The following is a 14180-nucleotide window of genomic DNA, read 5'->3' as shown; positions in this document are numbered from 1 at the left end:
GAAACATTGACATTTGTATGACAAAAATAATTAATAAATAAAATTAAAATTGAAATTGAGATAATAAATGAATTAGAGAAATAAAAAGGAATAAATAAGTAATATAAAAACAAATAAATAATAATTTTTTTTCTCTTTATTTCGTTTATTTTCGTATTACATTATTAGATTATTCAACTATACATATATGTATATTATTATAAGAATTATGTATATGTTGTACATTATTTGTATATATGAGTGTATGTATATATGTATGTAGGCATGAAAACACACACACACACACACACACACACACACACACACACACACATATATATATATATATATATATATATATATATATATATATATTGTAGTTGTTTATATAAAATCGAAGTAATGTGGTGATTGAGTTTGCACCACAAAGTAAATAAAAACATACTGAAAAAATATGAGAGCGCGAGTGCAAGAGAGAGAGAGAGAGAGAGCGAGAGGGAGAGAGAGAGAGAGGGAGAGCGAGAGAGAGAAAGTGGAGAGTGAGGGCGTAAGAGGGAGAAAGAGCAAGGATCAAAATAAATTTATGTTAGAATGGGAAGAAAACAACCAAGTATCTTAAAATTTTCATGACTGTTCGGTTGTGCCGGTTTAACAAACCTATGCGCCGTATTGGCGATTAATAAGTCAAGTTTATTTTGATTCTTTCTCTTTCACCCTTTCTTGCTCTCACCCTCTCTCATACTTTCCCCCAACTCTTTCAAATTTGTAAGGTTCGGTTTTATTTACTTCGTACTATTTATATTTTATGTCATTAGAATTAATTGTTTTTCTTTTTTCCCCAATTAATTTATATATTATTGCAATAATTCGGAGAATTGGTTCACAATGCAGAAGTTTCTCGAGAGTGCAGGAAATGCCAGGAATGGTCATACCAAAATAAAAAGAACGACAGCTCAATGTTCCTAACTTGTTACAGTCGTTACTTGATTTTAATTAACAGCGGTGGAATGTCGATTACGGTGTACAGTCGAAACAATAAAACGATCATCTCTCTGAAATGTCAAACGATGGCTACCTGATCCACGCCTACCGCCAGTATCTTGGCAGTTGTTCTTGGAATGTTAAGCACCTTGGCACATGCCTTTGACTTCTTCCCCTTCGTCCAACAATGCTATGATTCTAGCCAAATGTTTATCCTTAAAACCATCACTCAATGAAATTTGAAACCTAAAATTGGTACGAATAAAAAAAAAATCAACCCACCGGAACGTCATTAGAATTAATTGTTTTTCTTTTTTCCCCAATTAATTTATAAATTATTGCAATATTTCGGAGAATTGGTTCACAATGCAGAAGTTTCTCAAAATGGCAAAAAGGAGGGAAAATTCAAAAGGTGGGATTGAGATGGGAAGTTGGTTTCCGAGTGGATCGAAGTCACGATAGCTCAAGTGACAGAGTAGCGGCGTATCAAGCCGAAGGTCGTGGGTTCGAATCCCGCTTGTGACACTGACTTTTTTATCTCAACCAAAAACTTAAATAATTGAAAAGAATTTATTTGGTCAAGCAGACCACGAAACGTAATAAAATGTTAAGAAAGAAGTTTTACTGAAAACCTACATATTGGGTTGTCCGGAAAATAATGCAGGATTTTGGTATTAAACAAAAAAAAAGAAACTAGTTACTTTAAAGCAATGTTCTTTAATCAAAATAATNAATTATTTTGATTAAAGAACATTGCTTTAAAGTAACTAGTTTCTTTTTTTTTTGTTTAATACCAAAATCCTGCATTATTTTCCGGACAACCCAATAGAAATCACTTCAATTATGGTATTGAAAATGGTTGTGATGTATACTTTTGCCCGTTTAGGTTGATTGTTAAGAATTTCGAGAGTTACGAGGTCGAATGCTTGGGATTTCTTAAGTGGGAGGCGGAAATTGGAATTTAACTTTCAAGGGATAGATAGGATTTGGAGGCATTGAGAGAGAAAGAGAAGAATTGAGGGGTTCGGCGATTCGATCTGATTGCACTGTTCCTTTAAGACTTGGATTAGGAGTGTAAACAGTTGAAAGGTGGTCGGAAAGCAATAAATAAATAATGCAAGCATGTTAAATGAAGTCATTAGCGAAAACGAGTATATGAAATATCCGGTTGATTGAGTTAGAAATAAATAAATCCAGCCTTGCACGTACAATTTGGAAATATGAGTATATTCTACAAATTACCTGAGTAAATAAAACCAGTCAAAATTGCTGGCCGAACAATAAAGCATGTTTGAAACCAACGCAGCATGCAAATGGAGAAGAAAGAGACTTCAGACCAGTTTGTGATAAATATGCGTATAGCTGTTATGTTAATAATTTTAATTATTTCTAATTATTCAGAAATTGTGAGATGCGGTCTGGTGTGATGTAGGTTTCAGAAAAACATTTCCTTTATCGTGCCAACGTTTCGATCTTTATTGAGATCATCTTCAGGGCTCAAAGTGTTTGTCTTCTATGTAATTGTGCCATTCTTGCGTGTCGTGTTGAGAGTGCAACACTTTGAGCCCTGAAGATGATCTCAATAAAGATCGAAACGTTGGCACGATAAAGAAAATGTTTTTCTGAAACCTACATCACACCAGACCGCATTTCACGAGTTCTAAATAAATATCGATTAACGGTCACTAATCACCACACATTTAATTATTTCATTAATAAGTGCAAAACTAAATTCTAGGCTTAACTTTATAGCGTTAATTATCTCTCGTGAATCCCTCAATGTAGAAATAGGCTTACAAACTTAATATAAACTTAAATTGAAAGGAATTTAAAATAATTACTTGGTTCTTGAAAGCGTTTTAAAATTTTATGAATAATTTGTTCAGACATATTTGATTCTTTTAATGCCATATGCAAATCGGTGATCTGTATGTCTGTTTTGATGTGAGGAGACATGTTCGGACCGGAAAGAAATGAAAGTGAATTTAGTTTTGCTGAATTTTCTTCTTTTTGTTGTGCCAAACCTAATATATTAGCCATGAAATTTTCCATTTTTTCCGTTTTATTCAACTCTGGTCAAAATTTATTCATACAATTAGTTAATTCTGCGAGTATATCTGCGTTATATTCTCCAACAATCTCCTTTAAGAATGTGAAAATACTTTCAACTTTTGCCTGATTTATTTGCAGTTCTTCAATATTGTATTCTTTACTTTATGGCACGTGCGATTACGTTTCTTGCCCATTTGCTACAATGAAGATGAGCGCTTCCTACCACTATTTATACCGTCTCTTAAAGACTTAAAAACTTAATAAACTTAAATTAAAAGAATTAAAAAAAAATGGTTGAGAAATGATATTAATGGCCTTTTAGGAAAAAATGTAACAATTTATTAAAATAGAAAACAAAATGAAAACCTTGCTAACAACATAAATTGGAAAAAAGCTTAACAAAATAAAAAATGACCTTTTGAAAAGAAATGTAGCTAGATCTATTCTATTTATTTAGTTCTCTCTGTTTAGATAAACGCATTAAAAAAAACTTTTTTGGGAGGCAAATGTTGAAGGCTATTCTTATTGCTTCTTACAATTCTTCTTTTCTTTTTCCTTTTTTATATTCGGCTTGCGTCCAATTTCTCTCTTCCAAAGCTGATCCGATCTGCCGCTTCTATTTTTCATCTCCCTTTTCTCTTTTGTTTCGCCTCCACCGGGTAGTTTCAAATTTTTATCGTCATAAATTATTCTTAGTTTATGGCTATAAAAGAACTGGCTTAAGATAAGCAATTGGGACCTTCTCATCCGTCTAAAGTAAATTAAATTTAACTTTTACTATTTTTTCATTACTCAAATACGGTACAAGAGTTAATTATTTAATCACAAATAAATCAGGTAAAACAAAAATCCATTAACATGCAGGGTCAAATATGAGACTTCCAACCATTATTTTGTATTTTACTACGTTAAAAAAAGACAACCGATAATAGTTGGGCATTTTTATTCCAGAAATGATGCCCAATTGAAATGAATTTTTTCATTCTGTAGAGGAAAAATAAAACATAAAATTTTTTTTGCAATGTTTTAAGGTTACACACCAATGGTCAAACGTTTAGGTTTAACTATGAAACTAAGAGGTAATTACTAATATATATATATATAATATAACCGTTTCCCCTTTGAATAGTCTTTTCAAACCAGAGGAGAGTGTAAAAGGTTTTGGTTACGGAAGTTTTAATGAATGTAAGCTCTGCATTAAAGTTAACGATTTAGTTAGGATGACAAAGTTTTACATTAATACCTTGTTGTGTACACTTCTGTGCATTGTGCCAAAGAAATTAATTTACTTTTGCAATCTCTCGCCGACGGTGATAAACATTCAACTCAATGTCTTTCAAATTCGATTGAACAGTTCAACGAAACCGTTTAAATATCTTTATTTATTTATTTTTTTATAAAAGTTTATTTAGATAAGAAAAGAAAATATTACTTTTTTTATAAAATAACAAAATAATTGTAATGGCATGAACTAGTCGTCTACCAGTTGACCCTTACATATTTACACTTAAATAAAACTCAAATTAACATATAATTTATAAACTTAACATAAAATTATCTCTGCAATTCAGCGCATCTATAATATATCTATACAAACTAAACCAATCTTTACCATTTAAAAGGTCTATATACCCACGGAATGTCAAACGACATCTGCGGAACCAAATTAATCTAATGTTTTCCAAAGTTGGACAAACTGCCAAAAATGAAACAAATCTTTCACCGTTTTTAGTTTACAGATATGACATGCTTGGTCTCTTTCCTCCAACCAAGTCTTAAAATTTAAATATAATAATTTACCTCTAGCGCGAAAAACAACCTTGATCAAATTCCAGTTGTATTCCTTGTACAAGTAATTGTTTTCTCCAAGATCGAAATTCAATTCCTTGTATATTAAATGGTAAGTAGAACATTGCACTTTTCTTAAACAGTCTTCTCTATTAATTAAGGTTTTCAGTTGAGATAAAAAAGTCAGTGTCATGAGCGGGATTCGAACCCACGATCTTCGGCTAGATACGCCACTCCTCTACCACCTGAGCTATCGTGACTTCGGACACTAACTTCCCATCTCAACCCCACCTTTTGAATTTTCCCTCCTTTTTGCCATTTTTCAAATATCGTGTAATCAATATGATTCTCGGCGACAAATGAAATGGCCAAGGAGAGCTTTAGTGAAGGTATACTTCATTTTAACTGATTAAATTGACTAGTTTTCGTGGTCCGCTTGACCAATTAATATCTTTCAATTAATTAAGGTTTTCAGTTGATATACAAAAGTATCAAGCCGAAGATCGTGGATTCGAATCCCGCTCGTCCCATTGACTTTTTTATCTCAACTGAAAACCTTAATTAATAAAGAAGAATGTTTAAGAAAAGTGCAATATTCTACTTACCATTTAATATAAAAGGAATTGAATTTCGATCTTGGAGACAACACTTACTTGTACAAGGACTACAACTGAAATTTGATCAAGGTTGTTTTTCGCGCGAGAGGTAAATTATTAATTATATTTAAATTTTAAGCCTTGGTTGGAGGAAAGAGACCAAGCATATCATATCTGTAAACTATCCAAAACATCCAAAACGGTGGAAGATTTGTTTCATTTTTGGCAGTTTGTCCAACTTTGGAAAACGTTAGATTAATTTGGTTCCACAGATGTCGTTTGACATTCCGTGAGTATATAGACCATTTAAATGGGAAAGATTGGTTTAGTTTGTATAGATATATTATAGATGCGCTGAATTGCAGAGATAATTTTATGTTGTTTATAAATTGTATGTTAATTTGAGTTTTACTTAAGTGTAAATATGTAAGGGTCAACTGGTAGACGACTAGTTCATGCCATTACAATTATTTTGTTATTTTATAAAAAAAGTAATGTTTTGTTTTCTTATCTAAATGAACTTTTATAAAAAAATAAAAAAATAAATAAAAATATTTAAACGGTTTCGTTGAACTGTTCAATCGAATTTGAAAGACATTTTGTTGTAATTGATCAAGCGGACCACGAAAATAGTGAATTCTTCTCTATGATGAGTTTCTACTGCCTTCAATAATTGTACTTCCCAAGTTTTGAAATCTTTCGCGTCTGTAAAATTAATACGAGAACTACAGTTCAATCCGGAAGACAACACTTCCAATTTTTTATAAATATTTTTATTATAGAATTAAATATTATTGGAGGAAACATGTTGTAAAGAGCAGGCGAGGATCAGATATAGATAATAAAAAGTTCCAAACTGTAATAAAAGCTCGAAGGTCGCCGGCCTTCCCGTTTCTATTTTTATACTAGTTTCTAAAACCGAGGGTCTTGACATCGGTTGAATGTGGGCAAAGGAGAATCGCCTCTGGACAATAGAAAAAACGAGATAACAGACCCAGAAACGATCAATAGTATTAGCATTGCCGTTAACGTGATTGGTTTACAGCCGCTGAATTGGTTCTTTTCGAATCCTACGGATTTTTTGTTTACGCGACGTGCGTAAACAACAGTCTTGCAATTAGATTTAGTTATGTTATGAGCACAACCGATTCTCTGAGAACTGTTAATTAATTGAATACTGACCCTTTAGGGAGATGAGCAATTATTTTACAAGGCACTCATCACCACCATTTCTTTAGCCCTGTATTCATTAGGTTAAATAGACCCCATTCATAAAACAAGTTATAATTAATTTTGCCCTTCCCAAATCTAATTTGTAGAGTCGTTGTCAACAATCAAGTATAGTTCGCGATCAACATCATACTACATATACACTCAATGGAAAAACAACAACAAACAAACCGGGCACACTTATGTTGTTGATGTACTTTTATCATTACGTTATAACATAATTATTTTAATGTAAATTGAATTGAACATGATCAAAAATTCGTGAGTATTAATGAAAATGATTTATTTATGACGGTTTGTAAAACATTCACCCAAACTCTGGAAAATCATTAAATGATGGATTAAAATTTAACTATAAATTTATTATTATTCATAAATCATGAGATGCGGTCTAGTGTGATGTAGGTTTCAGAAAAACATTTTCTTTATCGTACCAACGTTTTGAATATAATATATATATTGTAATGTATAAATTNTGTGGAAAAAAAGTGAATTTATATATTACAATATATATTATATTCATAACGTTGGTACGATAAAGAAAATGTTTTTCTGAAACCTACATCACACTAGACCGCATCTCATGATTTATGAATAATAATAAATTTATAGTTAAATTTTAATTTACTAACGGTCACTAATCGCCACACATATAAATGTATTACCTTTTTTGGTCTCGCCTAGTGGCTTAATTCTTCTAGAAATTTAGTAAACAAGCGATAATTTGAAAGAAGTGAAAACGTTCAATTTATTCGCTACTTTTCATCTCGTATCAGTAAATAATAATACGTTTAAAATCCCCTCGAAGGGGATATATATTTTGTTCCTCTCTAGCTTGACCAATGATGAAGATGATTATGAAGAGGATGTTATGAAGCGGGAGTTTGGTATTCCTCAAGCTCTGCAATCTATTGGCTTGCTGTACATTTCCTAGTTCTTAGTTTAGTTCGATTGACTCGATCCTTCTTTTAAGAAGTCAGGAAGATCATTGTTGCACTTTTGTTTCCTATGTATCCTTGGCACCATAGGCATCTCCATTGAGCCGCTGCTTTTCATTCGAAGTATAAGTAGCGGTTTCTTCCTCTTCATTGCAGAACCTAAAAATGAGGTCATCGTTCAATACGCCCAAGTTGTAGAAGAAAGAAAGAAGAAGAAATAATGTGTGGTGATAAGTGACCGTTAGTGATGATTATTCGGAAATCGTGAGATGAGGTCTGGTGTGATGTAGGTTTCAGAAAAATATTTTCTTTGTCGTGCCAACGTTTCGATCTTTATTGAGATCATCTTCAGGGCCTGGGATTTACAAACATTGTTTAAATTTAACAAAAACATGTAGGATGTGGAAAAAGAGAATTTATACAATGCAAAGAAATATTTTTTATATCCAATCAAAGTATTTCTACTCACTCAAAGTGTTTGTGAGTAGAAGTACTTTGATTGAATATAAAAAATATTTTTTTTAGTTTCACTGCCCAAACAAACACCACGGTAGTAGTACCAGTACCTAAGAACTAAAGGTGCAAAGATCATATATGTACTGAGGGGTAAAAGAATGAACCTAGGATGTACAGACTGCGGTCGGAAAGGGTTAACCACTTCAAGCCAGTGTACATATCAGACTCCTGGGACATCTTTGGGGAGCGAATGGAAAGCGTACAAAATAATTCATTAAGCCTTAAAGTCAGCCATCCAGCTCCCTAGTGAGTTCTCCGAATACAACACAACCATAGTCAAAATGGGAGAGAAAGGAGATTAGAAGTTTGTAGCTATTAATGGGGAAAAGGTGGCTGGCAAAGCGAAAATTATGTATTTCCATGATAAGGCCTGATCAAGGTCAAACCCAAAGTACTTGATAGTGGGTTAGAAAAAATAGAATAAATGTTAATGTGTGCTGATTATTGACCGGTAGTCGATGATTATTCAGAAATCGTGAGAAGAGGTCTGGTGTAATGTAGGTTTGAGAAAAACATTTTCTTTATCATGCCAACGTTTAGATATTTATTGCACCGCATATCACAAAAATTAAACCCATTTCTCTCGTCCGATAACTTTAAAATAGCTTTCCAAAATTATAAAACAATTCAAACACTTTTTTCCAAAATTAAAGATCCCTCACCAATAACAAATAAATCTGACGTAATCTAAAAAATCAATTGTTTAAACTATCCGGCAACTTACATCGGTCTTACATCCCAATATCTGGATAAGAGAGTTAAGCAACATATCTATGATTGCAAAAAACCCAAGCAAAATCCTACAGCACTCGCTACCCACCATTTTGAACACAAACGCAATTTCGACTTCCACAATCCAAAAGTATTACACATAGAACAAAACAAACATAAACGTAACTTTTTAGAAATGGTTTACATCAACAGTGATAAACACAGCATCAATTACAGAACAGACACATGTAAACTCAGTCGCAGCTACGCCAATATCTTTAATCAAATTTAATATCGATAGCATACAAATATCATCACATAACACAAAACATATAACATATAAAACATTCATTACATTCCACACATCAAACATTTTTACATAGTCTACTTTTTCAACAATTTAGCATTCTTTTTCGTAATTATCTCCGTCTATATAATCCTGAAAGAATATTCTGGCCGAACCATTACCAACGTTTTTTCTCATCGTCGGCTCTCTTCACCTAAAAGACGGCGATTCCTTATACAAAAATGTCTTTCAATCCTTTTTAAAAAGATAGTTCCTACTCACAGTAAGTTGTTTTGCAACGATCCGGATTTCAAACCTTTTAGCTCATCATCAGGTTGAAGGACTTCTGCAACCACGTCTCTCGACATGAATTGCCAAAGTGAACCCGCTGATACCCCCGCCAACGCGACTTTCAAATTAGCAGCTGGTTTTTTTAATGGCGCTCAATTTGAACGTGCGAAACGCGGAAATTATAACACAAATAAATATTATGATAGTATATACTTAATATTATTAAATTACTATAAAAATAATAACAATTAAAATAATTAGTTTAATTATTTGGATGTTTGATATTATTTATGTACATATTTAAAATGGGAGGTAGANTTAAATTTAAACAATGTTTGTAAATCCCAGGCCCTGAAGATGATCTCAATAAAGATCGAAACGTTGGCACGATAAAGAAAATGTTTTTCTCAAACCTGCACCACACCAGACCGCATCTCACGATTTCTGAATAATAAATGTTAATGGTAAACGGAGGGATGGATGGAAGAGGGAAGGGGATCCGAACCCAATAGCCTGGGACTTTTCTACTTTAAGTTTTCAGCGGCCCTTTGTTCTTCTTTCAATTGCAGCTTGTAAGTCAGTATGTAGAAAGGAAAAGCAAATTTGTGAGTCGTCTGCATAAAGAAGGGAGCAATATTTTAAAGGAACAACTTTTCTCTGTCTAACTGCAGAAATGTGTGTGCCAGTTTTGTTGAGGGTTCTTTAACAATGAGTTTTATGTCTGCCACCTCTCGAGTTCTTGAAGAAGAGCTTGACGAAGGAATTGAGTACAGATATTTAGTCTAATCCCTGATTTTTTATGTAGCATGAGAAGAAGGAACATGAAAATAACAATTTGGATGAGTACATTGTAAAAAGTTCGTCGTCTTGAGTCAAAGAGACAGAAGGAGTGACTCCAACCGAGGGGTAATTCAATTATATGTTATGTACCGTCACACTTTTTTTTTTATCTAAAAACATAATTTAGGCAAAGGGGTAGCTTTGTCTTGTTTTACGCTAATTAAAACATATGCATATATTTTGAACACATTCCTGTTAACTGAAAAGGCCCACAATTCTGGAAATTGCTGTATTCTAAATTAAATATTCTGTAAAAATGCAGATTTAGAAATCAAATGGATATAACGACTGCTGAATTCTGTAATACGAGACAAAAAGGAATTAAAGAATCAGTCATGAAAATTTATATTTTTCCAAAAGATGGATGGTCCCATAGTAGTAATCTGAAAGGTGAGTTAATTTCCTACATATTTTAAGAAAAGGCAAGTTTTTAGACAGGTCAAATGGTTCATTTTGAGGAAACCTTTTCAAATTTTAATATGAACATTTGAACAGACCCGACTAACAAATGATGGCGAAAGGCCGCAACACGTCTGAAATGTCGAATTAACCAGTATATACAGACATGCTACAAATGGGAAAAAAAGAACAAACAGGGGCGTCGGGTGGTCACAACGGTTAGAATGCTTGTTAAAATAAGGGTGGTGAATTTCTACCCAGAGTACAAATAACAAATGAGCTTTTTATCAAAACCCCCTATACCCTGAGGGGTTGATCTGACCTTTAAAAAAAAAAAAAAAAAAAAAAAAAAAACGATTGCACAGTCGCACAGTCTTTTTAGTTTCAATGAAAGGTCAGCATAGCTACCAATACCGGTCCAGCAGGTGTTTCATCTGTTAAAGTTTTTTTGTGGATGACTTCTATTAATCTTGAAAAAACCAAAAATTATACACTTAATTGAAATTTTGTCTTGTTACCAAGTACAAAGTAGGATTTTTCTTGCTGGGTCTTCCGTACATAATATCTCAAATATAATTAATAATCAGCCTTCTATATTAAAACGGATCAGGGATGAGTCGTCGAGTTTCGAGGAATGTATCACTTTTATCAGGATTAATTGTGGGTCTTTGATTTTTTGATGACACGTAGAGCTTTTTTAGTAATGCGTGGTCTTCAATGGACCTAATGAACAAAATCAAAGATTTATAGATTTTAACTACGACTAAACTAATACCATTTTATTAAGGGGATAAGGAGAGGGTGGCCGCAAAGCCTTTGCGCTTTGGCCTAACAATAAGCCTTTTGTGCTTTGCTAATTTTGAATGAAGAAAATAGCGCATGGATTCACACCATCTTTTCATTTTGTTACTTTTGTCATATTTAGGCTATTGATCCATTTGCATGGTTTTTTAGGAGGCGATTTGATGTTTTTCCTACAGCAGCAAAAACGTACGACTGAACAAGAGACCAACAAGAGTAACACAAAATTTGTTCCACGATCTCTTCCTCATCTTGGCAATATTTGCCCAGTACTCTTATCTGGTACAGAAGGCTTCCCGGATGGCAGTGCTAAGTAGGCTTGGTTATCCGAATTCTCGTTCTATTTCGGTTGACTACAGTTGTTCATTTGTGAGATTGCCTCCTGTACCATTTCCGGTTCAAACCATTGGTTGACGAAAAACCTGTCCAATCTTTCCTTACTGATTCGGATCCTCAAACGTAGACCATTGTCATATTTCGTCATACACTCTGCTCACTTTTTCACAACATATTCTCAGTCCGAAGATTGTTGTCAGTGCATAATAATAAAATAAACTGCTAAATCAGTTCATTCGTGTTTTATTTTTATAAAATGAACGTGGCGAAGTGACTTTTTAAAACAATAAATGAAAACATAGTATTTAATAGATTTCTTATCATCCAATGCTGGCATCAAGGAAACGATACGAAAAACATTGAACTAAAGGTGGCACTGGAAGAAAAAATATTTTAAAATCAATGAGATTTTAGAGACTGTGATGACGAACAAAATTTTGTAAAATTTGTTTCAAATGAAACTAATTATATTTTTGAAGCCTCGTTTAGTTTGCTCTTGTATTTATTTTTGACATGATCCTAAGAAGAAAATTCCGTTTAACAAGATCGGTGCTGGTAAAGGGCAATAAAAACGTAATTGCCTTTCTTGAGAGTTTGCAGTACTCTTAACTTACTTTAGCCCAAAAAGTGACGAGGTTCATGATTTTGCCATTGAAGATGCCTTTTAAAGTTGTTCAGATACGAGTTCTCGTAACTTTTCCTTCTCGGGTATTGACAAAACGCTTCTTCAAAATACTCTTCGTCAAATGCATTTGAATCCAACTATGGCCCATTTCTGGCCTGCTCTGGAAAGCATTTTCCAACATTTCAATTTTTACAAACGCTCTATTAGATAAATTAATATACTACATGAAAAAAATTATTTCATCCAAATTAAAAAATATTGTAATTCAAAATTCTTCATTTAATTTAGAAAATGGCTTAAAATCCATGGATTTTAATAAAATAAATTTCCAAGGTTTTATAAGCTTTGTTTTAAATGTAACTTGCGAGAAAAAGTATATCGTTTGAACTGTATAAAATCATTGGAATGTTACATTAAACCAGACAACTTTTGGATATGCGTACAAAATAAAATGAAAAACACATCATTACTAGCTAGCAGACATTTTAAAGATTTTACAATTACAAATCCTCAAGAAACATAATCGGGGGTCATCATGTTCTTAATGTTTTATTAAGAATAATATTCATCGTGTTCTTAATGTTTTATTATGAATAATATAAAATAATTAAGTAATCTTCTTCTTAAAATCCACGGTTTGTACCAATTACTATCCAAAGGTTGAAAAATAATTAAGTTCAATTATGTATCTCCTACAAATCTGTAAATACCTTCAGGAAGATGTAACTAATATAGTCGTGTAGTGTAAGATAAATGATATGGAAATAAATATAGAAAAATGCAATGTCGTTTACTACCATAGGAAATTAAGTCATCGTAATTATAATGTTTTTTCGGAGATCGTGAATGTGGTCTGGTGTGACGTAGTTTTAGAAAAACAGTTTCTTTATCGTTCCAACGTTTCGATCTTTATTGAGACCATCTTCAGGACCTGGGATTTATAAACATTGTGTGAATTTAACAAATACATTTAGGATGTGGAAAAAAGTGAATTTATACAATGCCTCACTTTTTTCCACATCCTACATGTATTTGTTAAATTTAAACAATGTTTAAACATAGTTTAAATTTTACAAATACATGAAGGAAGGGAAAAAATGTATTTATACAATGCTAAAAATTTTATATTAAAAAAATAAATATATACAATGCTAGAACATTTTAGATTAAAACAAATTATAAAATGCTAGAAAATTTTAGATTAAAAAAATGAATTTATACAATACTATAAAATTTTTAAAAAAGCATTGTATAAAATCATTTTATTTAGTTATTTATTTTTTAAAATCTAAAATTTCTAGCATTGTATAAATTAATTTGTTTACATCCTACAAGTATTTGTAAAATTTAAACAATGTTTATAAATCCCAGGCCCTGAAGATGATCTCAATAAAGATCGAAACGTTGGCACGATAAAGAAAATGTTTTCCTAAAACCTACGTCAAACCAGACCGCATCTCACGATCTCCGAATAATCATTGAATACCGGTCACTAAACACTACACATTTAATTATAAATAAAAAATCTGTGATACCGAACTAAAAGTTTTAAAAATATTAAGTATCTAGATTTTAATTTTGACTCCTAACTTCGTTTTAATCTGCACATTGAAACTATTGTAATAAAATTAAAGTACAAAAAGATAAAATATGATAAATACTCAATACTGCAACATTATATATCTNTTTTATAAATATTTATATTATTAATATTTAGTACTTTTAAATAGAATGCTTATAATTTAGGTAAAAAATCTACCTACATTCCGGTTATATTAGATCTGTTATGAACATTAGTACATTAAAACAGC

This window comes from Cimex lectularius, unplaced genomic scaffold (assembly GCF_000648675.2).
Source record: "Cimex lectularius strain Harlan isolate CLEC.00 unplaced genomic scaffold, Clec_2.1 scaffold189, whole genome shotgun sequence".
Taxonomy (NCBI): domain Eukaryota; kingdom Metazoa; phylum Arthropoda; class Insecta; order Hemiptera; family Cimicidae; genus Cimex; species Cimex lectularius.
The sequence above is the reverse complement of the archived record's forward strand: the minus strand, read 5'-3'. Positions refer to the sequence as shown.